Genomic DNA, 14,398 nt, shown 5'->3' with positions numbered 1-14,398 from the left:
GGCGGAAAGAGAGAATTACACTTTTTGTAATTTGAGTGTTTCATTCTTCAATATCCAAAAAGAAAGAAAGATTTTGCTCTGGCATAGGAAGATACACTTGTATGAAATATAATTATCACTGCAGCCACTCGAGAACAGCTTTATCTCTAATGTGATTCCTTACTCTTTAGAAGTATTTTCAATAATAGATCTGAGTGAAGCCTCAAGTCAAAATGCTTGGGAATAGGTTCTTGCTTCTGCAATAAGCTCCAGGACTGGCAAAATCTCTTGCTTAATTTGTTTACATTTCATGACTTCCTTGAATCTGTTACCTTGGCTAATCTGCCCTGCCCTTTTAGTTTACAAAGCCCATTGTTTCTGCCTATCTGCTCAGGTTTTTAACCGCCTGCCTTATCCTATCCTCTGTATTTGTCCTCTCTTCATTGTTGTCTCTTGCTTATCATATTTTGAGTTGCAATTATTTATCTAAGTCCTGCCATCAGCTTTTTTTACCCTAGCTTGAACTTTTATCTAATACGGGCCCAACAACTTTACCGACCTTGTCTCTGCTTCAGTGATTCCAGTATGTCTCCCATAACACAACCTACAGGCCATACCAAGCTCCTAAACTCCATTTCCAGCTACCTGCTGAATCTAGATCTCTCAGCCCTTTACTTGATAATCTCAATATTAACATATTTAAAACCTAATGTATCTCTTTCAAGTAAGGTTTTCCTTTCTACTACCCCAAATATTCTTTCTCTTACATTCTCCATTTCAATGACTATCATTATATTCTAGATAGTAACCTGAGATGAAAATATCAAATCATCTTTGATTATTCCATCAACCTCATCTCCTCCTACTACTACATTTGATCACCAAGTCTTATTAAATCACTTTGAAAAAGTCTATTCAGAAGGGCCTTATCTTCATTACTAATGCCACTACTTTTAATGAAACCCTTCATTGTGCCCTGTACAAACTAAAAAAATGCACTGTACTGTTCTGTACTGCCCTGTACTGTTCTCTTCTTTCAATATAATTCCCAAATACATGTTGTCTTTCTATGCTTTCAAGGCTTTTTGCCTGAAAGCTTTTAAATGTTTTGCCCAGGCTGCCCCTTTCACCTTTTCCTGTGAGTAGTGAGCTCTTGCAAGTTTTTCAAGACTCAAATTAAGTATCTCTTTCTTTTGAATGACCAGTGGATTAATGGATAAATTAAAGAAATTGAAAATTTTTTGAGACAAATGAAAATGGAAACACAACATACCAAAACCTATGGGATATATGAAAAGTATTAAGAAAAACATTTACAGCAATAAATGCCTACATCAAAAATGTAGCATATTGTTTGATATCCATGTGTTTATATAGTTTCCAAAGTTTTTCTTGTTACTAATTTCTAGTTTTATTCCATTGTGACCAGAAAAGATATTTCACATGATTTCAACTGTTTTGAATTTTTTAAGACATTCTGTGGCCTAACATATGATCCACCCTTACAAATGATGCATGTGTTGGGGAGAAAAATGTATATTCTGTAGCTGTTGGACAAAGTATCTACTAGGTTGTTGGGCATAGGCCCCCATATCTGGCCAAAAACTGGCCCCAAAACCGGCCATAAACAAAATCTCTGCAGCACTGTGACATGCTCATAATGGCCATGACGCCCATGCTGGAAGGCTGTCAGTTTACCGGAATGAGGGCGAGGAACACCTGGCCCAACCAAGGCGGAAAACCGCTTAAAGCGTTCTTAAACCACAGACAACAGCGTGAGCCATCTGTGCCTTATGGACATGCTCCTGCTGCAAATAACTAGTCAGAGCCCATCCCTTTATTTCAGCCCACTCTTTTGTTTCCCATAAGGAATACTTTTAGTTTAGTTTATCTATAATCTATAGAAACAATGCTTATCACTGGCTTGCTGTCAATAAATATGTGGGTGAATCTCTGTTCAAAGCTCTGAGTTCTGAAGGCTGTGAGACTCCTGATTTCCTGCTTCACACTCTATATTTGTGTGTGTGTGTCTTTAATTCCTCTAGCACTGCTGGGTTAGGGCCTCCCTGACCGAGCTGGTCTCGGCATTGGGTGATAATGATGTCCTTTCAGTGAGGACCATATGGGCCTATATCTTAATAATAAGGAAGAAATGGAAACAGACAATTTCTCACAAAGCCTGAGGCTCAACTTAAGTAAATTCATTTAATGACTAAAATAATGTGACCTGCCTGTCTTCGCCTGTTTGTCTTACTACAAGGCTGGGTAATTTATAAAGTGAAGAGGTTTACTTGGCTCATGGTTCTACAGGCTGTACAGGAAGCATGACACCAGAATTTGCTTCTGGTTAGGGCCTCAGATTACTTCCACTGATTGCAGAGGGGAAAAGGAGTTGGTGTGTGCAGAGATGACATGGAAAGAGAGAGGGAGCAAGAAAAGAGGAAGGAGATGCTAGGCTTTTTTTTTTTTTTAAACAACCAGCTCTAATAGAAACTAATAGAGCAAGAACTTGCTCATTATTGCAAGGATGACACCAAACAATTCATGAGGGATCTGCTTCCATGACCCAAACACCTCATTATACCCTAACTACAACATTGGGGATCAAATTTCAACACGGATTTTCAGGGATAAACATCCAATCTATAGCATTGCCCTACTCTAATACCCCCCATAAGCAAAAGTACATTCTCTCTGGAGGAAGATAACATTAAATTATCAGCATTTAATAAAATAATGACTAGGCAGGCAAAAATACAGAAATTCCAAGTTATGCTTGTTTCCACTTACATATAAATGGAACACCTTCATTTCCAGGAACAATAGAGAAGGAGTAAAAGCAAACCTCATTTGTTTCTGAGGAGGGATAGAAAACCCTCCTTTCTGACCCTAGGAACCAGGGAAAAATCACCAGTTCTAGGAAAAGGGAAGAAGCAAAAGCTCTCATACCCAAGGGAGCAGGCTGGGAAAAATCTTAGTCCCCAGTTCTGTACAAAAACAAAGCATAGATCTGCCACTGTTGGAGGAAATGTAAAATAAGCTCTCATACTCAACACTCATATATACAACACTCAACACTCATACATACAAAGCAGAGACTGGCTGCCACAGAAAGGCGTTTAGGGGTATAGGAGAGACTCACAAATGTTGGCTAAGAACCAGACTCTCATAAACTGGGGATCAAAATTGTAGTATAATACTACATTAGGGCACTATAAAAGAATTAGATCGAACTATTACAATCAAAAGTCGAAGATAAAAGGATACATATTGCATGATTCCATTTATAGTAAGTTCAAATAAGCAAATTAATTCTGTGTTATTAGAAGTTGTGAAAGAGTTTTGGGGGGGAACAGAAATTGTAACTTCAAAGAAGCCCTCAGGGAGATTTCTAGGGAGTTTACAACGTTTATTTTATGCTAATTATGCTGATGAGTACATTTTGCTGCTATAAAACACTAGATTACAATTTCTGCTTTCAGGTATATGATCTAACATACTAAAACTCCACAGTAGTGTTTTCTAATATTAACAAAATTAAAAGGGGAAAAATGCGGAAATTAACTTGTCCACATAGAGATACAGTGTAATTAGATTATATTTTGTAACTTCACTTGGGCAATTTCATTTCTCCTTTCTACTTTTCCATTAGAGTTTGCTGCCCACCAACCCCAACCATCAATATTTCAGCATACATCAACTTAAACCTATCTCTGGGATATAGTACAAATTCTTCTCTAATCTGCAAGTATTCTTAGAAGCAGTGTCAGGGGACAAGCAGATGAGGAAGGCGGAAACAAAAAATAAATAATCCCCATGATGGGGCAGGAATAAAAGCAGAAGTTTTTCTAAATAAACTGAGGATGGATTAGATCAAGGAAATGTGTTTGGGATCCAAAGAAATACCGACAGGAAATGTGACGACTTTGCCATAATTATCTCAGTCTGTTCATGCCACATCTATAACGGGTCCCCTGAGTCCTTAATTCTTGTTATTACCACAGAAAATGTGTACTTGAGCAGATCTCCACTATCATGTTCTGAAAGGCCTGAAGAAATCTGCATAGAAAAATATTTCTGATTCAATATTTCATACTTTGATCAGACATTCCAAGCTCACCCTTATCAACAAGAAAAAAAGAGTGCAGCTGACAACACTCTCCAATTATCAGTGATTCCAGTTTGAAAATTTTTTAAAGAGATAGGGTCTCACCATGTTACCCAGACTGGCCTCAAACTTTTGGGCTCAAGCAATCCTCCCACTTCAGCCATTTAAGTAGCTGGGGTTACAAGCATGCATCACAGTACCCTCCTGGCTGGGTCTGAAGGTTGTAGTGACAAAGTATACACTATGCTTCTCTTTAGCTTAGGCCATACACTATTTTTATGTGCAGTAACACACAAAATAAAGTAAAATAGTTGAAAAATGAAGTATTTTTACCAGATAATTGGAATATATAAAAATAAAGGCCGGGCATGGTGGCTTACGCCTGTAATCCCAGCACTTTGAGAAGCCAAGGAGGGCAGATCACTTGAGGCCAGGAGTTTGAGACCAGATTAGCCAACATGGTGAAACCCTGTCTCTACTAAAAATATAAAAATTAGCTGGATGTAGTGGTACACACCTGTAGTCCCAGCTACTCAGAAGGCTGAGGCACAAGAATTGCTTGAACCCGGGAGGCGGAGGTTGCAGTGAGCCAAGATCACGCCACTGCACTCCAGCCTGGGTGACACAGATTCCGTCTCAAAAAAAAAATTAATTGATTAAAATAAAAATAAAATGAATATACTGTACTCTAAAACTGAAAAACACAATAGCTGAAATTTATATCTCAATGGATGAATTTATTAGTTGATTGGATACCCCAAAAGTCACTATTAGTGCAGCGGAACATAAATAAATGGTATATGCCAAAATCAATGCATAGAGACAAAGAGAAACAGAACAAAGCGTAAGAGACATACAAGGTATGCCGAAAAGTTAAACATGTATGGAAGAGTAGAATAAGGAGAGGAAAGGGATAATATAGTGGAACCAAAGAGAGCTAAAGAATGAGAAATTTCTGAAACTGATTTTAAAACTAAGATCTCTGAACTACCAAGCTCCAAGCAGGATAAGTTAAAGTGATAACTTATTCATGCACATCACAATAAACGCCAAAAACCACAAAAAGAAAATATTAAATCTTAAAAATGGTCATGTTACAGCAAAGATCAATAGAAATAATGGAAGTCAGAATGCAATGAAATTACATTTTAAAGTGCTGAGAAAAGGATAACTAAAAACTTGGCAAACATATTATTTAAAAATGGAAGAATATGAATATTTTCATTGTAAGTTTTCATACAAACAAAACCTAGTAAATTCATTGCTAGTAGACCCATTCTAGAAAGAAAAATGTCAGGGCTTTCTTTAGGTAGAAGGAAAAGAAACATGAAAATGTTAGAGATAGTGAAGATCATCAGAAAGGGAAAATATGTAGATAAATATAAATGAATATTAACTATACAAAATGATCATTGTAATGTCTTATGACATTTAAAATATTTGTAGCACTAAATTATATGAAAACAGTAACACAAAAGACAGCAGGATAAATGGAGTTAGTATTAGCATTAAAGAAGAGGTAAAATTAATCATTTGTAAACTATAATGAGTCAAATTTACATGCTGGAATCTCCAGGGCAATTACAAAAAAGGACAATAAATAAATATACTGTTAGCAAGTTAATTGAAGGAAAGTGTAACTATTTAAAAATTATAAGTGAGAAAACAAAAATTATAAATGAGAAAAAGTTTGTATATACAAATAAAATTGTAACAGTTATATACTGAATGAGAAAGTAAAATTACAAATCAAAATAAAATTAACATCTACATTAAAAATTCAACTCTTTACATGGGACACACTTTAATAAAAGGTTACAGAATGGTTGAAAGTCAAAGATCAGAAAATGATAAATTATACAAATATTAACCAAAAGAAAGATCTTACGTAAATCAAATATAAAATAGATTTTAAGGCAAGAAATATTACCAGAAAAGACAGGAACATTGCTTAAAGATAAAGGGGTCAATGAGACTGAAATATATAATAATCCTAAAACTGGTTGCATCCAAATGACATACACAGTTTTCAATTAAATAAAGCAAGAATGACAAAAAAAGAATGACACAATTAAAGGAAAACTATGTAAATCTATAATCATAATGGGAGATTTTAAGTAATAAATCTCAATAGCTGAGAGAATAAATAGATAAAACCCCATAGGATCTGAACAACATATAGAAAAGGACTCAATTGACATATATATGATACTGTACCCAATAATGATAGAATTCACATTCTTTTCAAACAAACATGGGTGGGCTACTTATAAAAATAAACCGTGCACAGAGTCATAAAGAAAATTTAACCAAACTTTAAAGCACTGAAATCACTCAGAGTGTATTTTTAAATCAGGAGAGAATTAAGTCTGAAATCAATAAATAAAACTGCGAAATCCACAACTACCTAGAAATTAAAGAATGCATTTCTAAATCTTGGAATCAGAAAAGAAATAAAAATGGAATTTAGAAAATACTTAGCACTAAATAGCAAAGTCTAAACATAGAAATTTGTGGGTTGCAGCTAGATCAATGCTTGAGTGGGGGAGGATTATAGCATCAATTATATTTTACTTTTTTCTAATAGAAAAGGAGAAGGAAGAAAAGTCAAAGATTTAAGTTTCTATCTTTAAAAATTGGAAAAAGAAAAGCAAATCAAGCCCAAAAAAATGTAGAAAAGGAAATCATTCCAAAAACAGGTGAAAGCAACGAAATAGTTCACAAATATACAGTAAAGGAAATCAACTAAACAAAATACTGCGTCTCTTAGATCAACTCGCAGACAGATTGATCAAGAAAAATACAGAAAAAATACAAATATCCATATCAGATCCTTCTCAGGAATAATAAAAAAAATCACTGTAGAACTTACTGACATAAAAAAAAAGAATACTATATCCACCTTCACACCAATATATTGGATAACTTGGATGAATGCACACATTCTTCAAAAAGAAATACAAGTTACCAAAGTTGATCGAAGAATGAGAAAATCTAATATTTAGCCTGAATATGAATGTAAGTCTACACGTAAAACTTTTCCCACACACAATCTTCCAGGCCCAGATCATTTCACTGGAGAATTACTTAAAATATTTCAACAAGAAATGTTACACAAACTCTTTGAGAATACAGTAAAAGAAATCACTTCTCACTTCTTTATATCCTCCCCAAACCTGAAAAAGACGTATAAGAAGGGAACTACAGAGCAATGTCTCTCATAAATTAAACATAAAAATCCTAAACAAAGTAAAGATACATCAAGTTAATGAATTAGAAGATTAAATGTCGTGAAAATGTAAATTCTTTCAAAATTAATCTTCAGATTTAATTCAGTCCTAATCAAAAATCTAGCAGATTTTTTTGTATGAAAAGTGCCAAGCTAATTCTAAAATGCATATGAAAATGTAAATGCCCAAGAATAGGTAAGACAGTCTTAAAAAAGACTGAGGTTTTATATGAACAAGCCTAATGTTTATACTACCCATTATAAAGCTATCTTAATTAAGACAGGGCGGTGATGATGCAAAGATACACAAACTGACTAATGGAACAGCATGAGTCCAGGACAGATCTCTCCATATGCCGTTAAGTGATTTATGGTGAAGGTGATAATTCAGTGGGGCACAGAACAGACCTTTCAGTAAATGATTCTGCATAATTGAATACCCTCATGGAAATATGGGGGTGTGTGGCGCGTGTGTGTGTGTGTATATATATATATAGTAAAAGTAAATACATAAGGTAAAATATTAAAGCTTTAAAAGAAAACTAATGATAACATCTTATCTTAGGGATAGGAAAAGACTCATTAAATAGGACACAAAAACTGCAATCACAAGGGAAAACACTGACATATGGGACAATATTATGGTTACAAACTTATTGGTATAATTTGGATGTTTGTCTTCCCTCAAACCTCATGCTGAAATTTGATCACAATGTTGGAGGTGTGATGGAGGTAACGGAAAGGTGTTTGTGTCATAGGGGAAGTTTTCTCATGAATAGATTAACGTCTTCTCTCAGGAAAAGGGTGAGTTCTCACTCTAGTTCCCAGGAAAGCTGGTTGTTAAAAAGACACTGGCACTCCCAGCTCCTTGCTGCCTTTCTTGCTATGTGTTCTTTGCACACACCAGCTCCCTTTCACCTTCCACCATGAGTGGAGGCAGCCTGAGACCTTAACCAAATGCTCCATCTTAAACTTTTCCAGACATTAGAATCATAAGCTTAATAAATCTGTTTTCTTTAACGATTACTTAGCCTTGGACATTCCTTTATAGCAACACAAACAGACTAACACACTTGCATTCATCAAGATATCATTAAAAGTGTGAAAAGCAAGAGAGAAAATGTTTATAGCACCTATGTTCAACACAGGATACTTACAACCAAAAAAAACAAAAAAACAAAAAAACAAAACAGACTGGCAAACCAATAGAAAAATGTATAAAAGGGAAGATAAAGTCAGAACCTGGATCATCCAAATAACTAAGTAGCATATAAAAAGTTGCTCAATATCACTAGACATAAGAGAAATACAGGCCGGGCGCGGTGGCTCACGCCTGTAATCCCAGCACTTTGGGAGGCCGAGGCGGGCGGATCACAAGGTCAGGAGATCGAGACCATGGTGAAACCCCGTCTCTACTAAAAAATAGAAAAAAAATTAGCCGGGCGCAGTGGCGGGCGCCTGTAGTCCCAGCTACTCGGGAGGCTGAGGTAGGAGAATGGCGTGAACCCGGGAGGCGGAGCTTGCAGTGAGCCGAGATTGCGCCACTGCACTCCAGCCTGGGCGACAGAGCGAGACTCCGTCTCAAAAAAAAAAAAAAAAAAAAAAAAGAGAAATACAAAGTAAAACCGTAAAGAGGTATTGCTACACTCCCAACAGAAGGGTTAAAATGCACAATACCACAGATGGGCGACAACGCAGAGTAACTGAAACTCATATACTGCTCAGGGGAATGTGTGGAGCAACTGCTTTGGACAACTCATTGGCCGAATCCTCTAACGCCAAACAAATACATGCCCTATGACCAGCATTTCCACTCCTAAGTGCATGGCCAACAGCAATGGGTAACGTTCGTCAAAAGACATGTATCAGAATATTCACAGCGTTTCTATTTATAAAGTATAAACTGCTCAAGTATACTTTAATAGTACAATGACAAATACAGTATATTCATACTGTGTGGAAAAGTTTATAATAATGAGAATAAATGAATAAGTAACAACGACATGCAACCCTATGGATGAAACTCACAAATAATGAAAGAAGCCAGATATAAAAATAATACTGTATTCCATGAATACAAAGCACAAAAATGGACAATATTTATCTATTCTGCTAGTGGTATCCTTGGTGGTGGTAGTGAGTGCTGATAATGTTCTATTTATGCTTAAAAACAAAAATGAAAACAACCTAAGGGAAGAATTTCCTCTGGATGGTATGTTTGTGTAGTATGAATCATAATCATCATAGTCAATGAATTCTTTTTAATGAATTACTCAGCCTCCATCTCCTGAAAATTTAACCAAAATTCCTAGCCAGAATCCCCAATTGTTCTAGTCTAAACATTAAAAAATCACTTGCATTAGGGTAATATAACAAGTCTAAAATGTCCCACATATGTCACAGTGCCTCATGAATAAAATATTATTAATTTTTAGAGTAAAAATTAGACTTCTAAGTTAATTGCTATTTAATCTAATTGGGTTTTCTAAGAAAATCTATTGAGCAGTTTCTTAAGTACATTTTATTTCTAAGAAATATAAATGCAGTATTTATTAAAATTCACAGAAAAACATTTTACTCTTTTATGAAAGTGGCTTGATGCAGCAGAAAAAGTATAATAAGCTGTTCAAAAGTATCTATATTTTTGGATAAGCTTGTATTTCCCCGTCTCAAATTCATCTTCATCTGTGCTATTTCCTAAGACTTAAAGTAAATAAATTCAAAATATTCCATGAAAAGCATTTTGTAAAATGCAGATGAATATAACATTGGAGAAAATAATTTTTAAAATGGAAAGCGCCTTACTTAAATACTACATTTCCACAAATTTTTGAAAACAAAAAGCATTAGGATTTACTGTTTGCATTAAGAGAAAAGGCATACAATTTTCAGCTCACCCTTTCTCTTCCATTTGGAACTTGGAAAAGAAGGCTGACACATGAGCAAATATCTTGAATCGTAAGGACAAGGGTTATACCAAAGAACAGTAGAACGGGAACTGTTAGATGTCTCAATCCTGGAAAATTTGGACTTTTAAGCCACTATAATGTTGCATTTCTCAGTCATGCAGCCAAATCTTAGGTCAACTCTTAGGTTGCCTATTTTCAAATCATATTTTACAAAGTGGAATTCTCAATTAGTCAATAATGTCAATTACTTACAGCCTTCTTAATTCCTCATCTTTAAATATGATTACCATGTTTCATCACCCGAGCATACATGGTTATTAAAATTCAGTCACTACTGTCTACAGTAATATAATAAGCAGAATTGGTGTCATTTTGCCTTACCAAATGTATTATTTGCTATGTTTTTATCTCATTAATATCACATACTATTTAGTGAAAAAATTAATCCATATATATTTGTTGCATCATTTTACTTCATTCATATTGGCACACAGTATAAATCATGGCCAGGAACTAAAGCCAGTTATTTACGATACAAAGATAAACAAGAAGTAAACAAAGGAGAAAAAAAAAGCTGCTTCAAGAAACTTACAGCAGAAGAGCTAGACACACAGCAGACATAGATGTTGTCTAATCTACCAACAACCATTGTCACTTGTCTCTTTCCCTGCCAACAAAGTCCCACATTCTTTTGGTCCAGGTGGAATTACACTGATCTCAGGGAGGAAAGGCTGTTTACCTCCTCCTAGAAGAGAATGATGATTGGTCTATGCCAGTCATAGGAATTTCATCATCCTTGGACAATTAGAAGCCTAAGTGTGGGCATCTGATCCAGCTTCAGCTAAGGAGATACGAGTGGAAATCTATGATGCTATTCTCCTGTCCTGCTGACTGGAACACTGATGTGATGCTGTCGCTGCAGCAGCTGTCTTGCACCCCCGAAGGAAAGGCCAAGAAAACTGCAGAGATGCTGCCATTTTAACGGTATTGTTGTACCATCTTCAGGCCTCTTGTTATATGAAAAAAAGGAAGTCTGTTTTAGTTGCTGATTTTCTGTTTATTTGCACTCAACTTCATTTCTAATAGACACAACTAAATGTATGAAACAATATGCAATAGCTGCTTTAATACAGAATGAACACATACTTGGAGGAACATAAAGAAAAATGTGCCTATGATTTAGGTGGCCAAGAAGGCTGTATAAAAAAAGGGTGGCGCTGGAACTTTGAGACAGAAATTATTTTTCTCTGCCTAAAGTATAATAGCACATAAAGAGAAGTAGTGGAACACGAGAACGAACAGACAGGCAGAGACAGAAGGATGGAAAGTCATGTAGATCGTGGTAAGAATTGTGGATTTTACTTTATAGGGGATGGGGAGTCTTTGAAACATTTTCAACATGCTAACGATATTTTTAAATCACACAAAAATCCCATTTTGTGATTTACTAATATCATCCTTTTTGAAAAGGCCTCTGGGGGACATGGTGGTAAAACATATGCAAGTAGATGACAAAGACAGGGGGTTGAACTAATAAACTAACTGGAAGCAAGGGAGAGGGAGAACTTAAGGAAGATTTGTCGACTTCTGCCTGACTGAATAGCTTAGCCCCATTCACTGAGAGAGAGAATTCAGTAGGAGCACCAGGTCTGGGTAAAGCTCTATAAAGAGATATTGAATGCAAAATGTCAGTGCGACATGTAGGTGGAGATTCCTAAAATTAAAATACAGAAGTCTGGATAAGCATTTCATATACAATTTTGAGCAACACCAATGTCTGAGGGATAAGTACAGGAAACAAAAAAGAGGCTGAAAAGACAACTGAGCAGAGGTACAATAAATAAAAATAATGGAGAAAATAATATGCTGAATGTCAAAGGAGAAAGTTCTCAAGCAGGTGAAATATTTCAGACAGGCCAAGTAAAGTTAAGACTGAAGTATCCATCCGGCATTTGAGGATTGAGAAACAGGTTGTTAATTAGCAAAATTAGTAAAACCCCCACTAGTCAAAGATCAGTCCTCATTTTACTTGCTACTTTAGCAGCAGTAGTTGCCACGTTGGACCACAGTTGAATCCAACCTCCGGAAACATCTCTTTCACTTGCCTTTTAGAAAAGTGCTTTCTTTTGGTTTCCCTACTACTTCAGTGCCTTCTCTCCATTCGTTTTTTTTAATCTTTTTGTTTTGATTCCTCATCATCTTTCTGAACTCCAAACTTTAGAACGTCCTAGGGATCAGTCGTTGGATCTCTTCTCCACACCGTTCTCTCGGTGATCCCATCCAGTTTTAGAAATTAAATACCATATAAACTTACCCCCAAGTTTTTATCTTGAGTATAATTCATATTTATAATTTCCTGTTTAACATCCCCACATGGATTTTACACAGAATCTCACATTTAAGTTATTAAAAAAAAAAACTTACGATGTTCCCCACAAAATACGCTCCTAGTTATTTTTTCCTAATTCAGTAAAATGGCCACCAATTTGACTATAGTAAATAGCTACTGACGACTGCTGCTATGGTTTGACTGCATCCCCTAAATTTCATGTGTTGGAAACTTAATCCCCAATGTGGCAGCACTGAAAGGTGGGGCCTTTAAAAAGTGATTAGATCATGAGGGTTCTGCCCTCGTGAACGAATTAATCCATTCATGGATTAATGAATTAGTGGCTCAATGGATTAGTATGTTATCATGGGAGGGGAAGTGGTGGCATTATAAGAATATGAAGAGACCTCAATAAACATGTTAAGCATGTTAGCACACTCACCCTGCTCGCCTTGTGATTTCCTGCACTTCCTTTGGACTCTTCAGAGTCCCGACCAGCAGGAAGGCTCTTAGGCTCTTACCAGATGTGGCCTCTTGATCTTGGACTTGTTAGCCTCCATAGTGGTAAGAAACAAACTTATTTTCTTTACAAGTTACCCAGTTTCAGGTATTCTTTTGTAAGCAACAGAAAATGGATGAAGACAACTAGGTATAAAGAATAACTGATGTTTCCTTAATTTGATTTAATATGAATCACCTTCTGGTGATAGAGACATTCCATTTGAGAAACGTATGAGTATGTATGTGTATGTTGACATTTTAGTAAAGACTATGTGTAAATATTTAAAAGCATTAAGAAATAGAGACTATTTGCAGTACTGCTAATAAAAAACTGGGTTTTATTTTTCCAATTCTAATACATTTCTTATTAGTTTACATTTCATTACTTACTTACTTATTAAACAGCCCATGACAAAAGGAAATCAGTACATCAAAAAGATATCTCCACTCACATGTTTACTGTAGCACGGCGGCACTATAGCCAAAATATGGGATCAAACTTAAAGTCCATCAACAGATGAATGGATAAAGAAAATGTGGTATATATACACAATGAAATATTATTCAACCATAAAAAAAAAATGCTGCCATTCATGGCAACATAGATGAGCCTGGAAGACATGTTAAGTGAAATAACCGAAGAACAGAAAGGTAAATAGCGTATGTTCTCACTCTTATGCAGAAGCTAAAAAAGTTGGTATCATACAACTAAAGAGTAGAATGCCGCTTATGAGAAGCCACGAAGAGTAGCAGCATAGGGGAGATAAGAAAAGATGGATTAAATGTACAAAATTACAGCTATATAGAAGGAATAAGTTCTAGTGTTCTAAGTACTATAAGAAGACTATAGTTAAAGATAATTTATTACATGTTTTCAAATAGCCAGAAGAGAGGACTTTGAATGTTCCCAATACAAGACATGATAAATATTTGCGGTGACAGATATACTATCCTGATTTGATTACTCTATATTGCATGTCTCATAAATATGTGCTCCATAAGTACATATAACTATGTTTCAATCACAAAATTAATTAATTTAAAAATGACAAAAAGCCCATGACAAAAATCAAAATATGAGAATTGGAGAGATAAGCAGCAAAATACAATTATAATTGAAAATTATTATACATTTATATTCCAGTTGAGGAATTTTGTTCCCACAAGTTTCAAGATTCAAAGTTCTATTTTGTTTGTAGGTTCACTGTGCCTGAGTCATCTGTACTATAGAGGCATACAAGTGTTCCAGGTTAAAATAGCATTTCTAGCAGATCCTGACAGAATCTCTTCCCACTTTCTACTTAAACACCATACTGAAGATTTGTTGTTTGCCTCCCCACCAC

At 35.5% G+C, this 14,398-nt stretch overlaps 1 protein-coding gene across 5 annotated transcripts in view; it reads right to left on the bottom strand.

Annotated features, from left to right (window-relative positions):
* Positions 1-14,398, bottom strand: part of WDR17 (WD repeat domain 17) — a 115,488-nt gene that overhangs the window by 88,904 nt on the left and 12,186 nt on the right. The gene's annotated exons all lie outside the window — the stretch shown is intronic.

This window comes from Chlorocebus sabaeus, chromosome 7 (genome assembly GCF_047675955.1).
Source record: "Chlorocebus sabaeus isolate Y175 chromosome 7, mChlSab1.0.hap1, whole genome shotgun sequence".
Lineage (NCBI taxonomy): Eukaryota > Metazoa > Chordata > Mammalia > Primates > Cercopithecidae > Chlorocebus > Chlorocebus sabaeus.
This window is presented reverse-complemented; position numbering and strand designations above follow the sequence as displayed.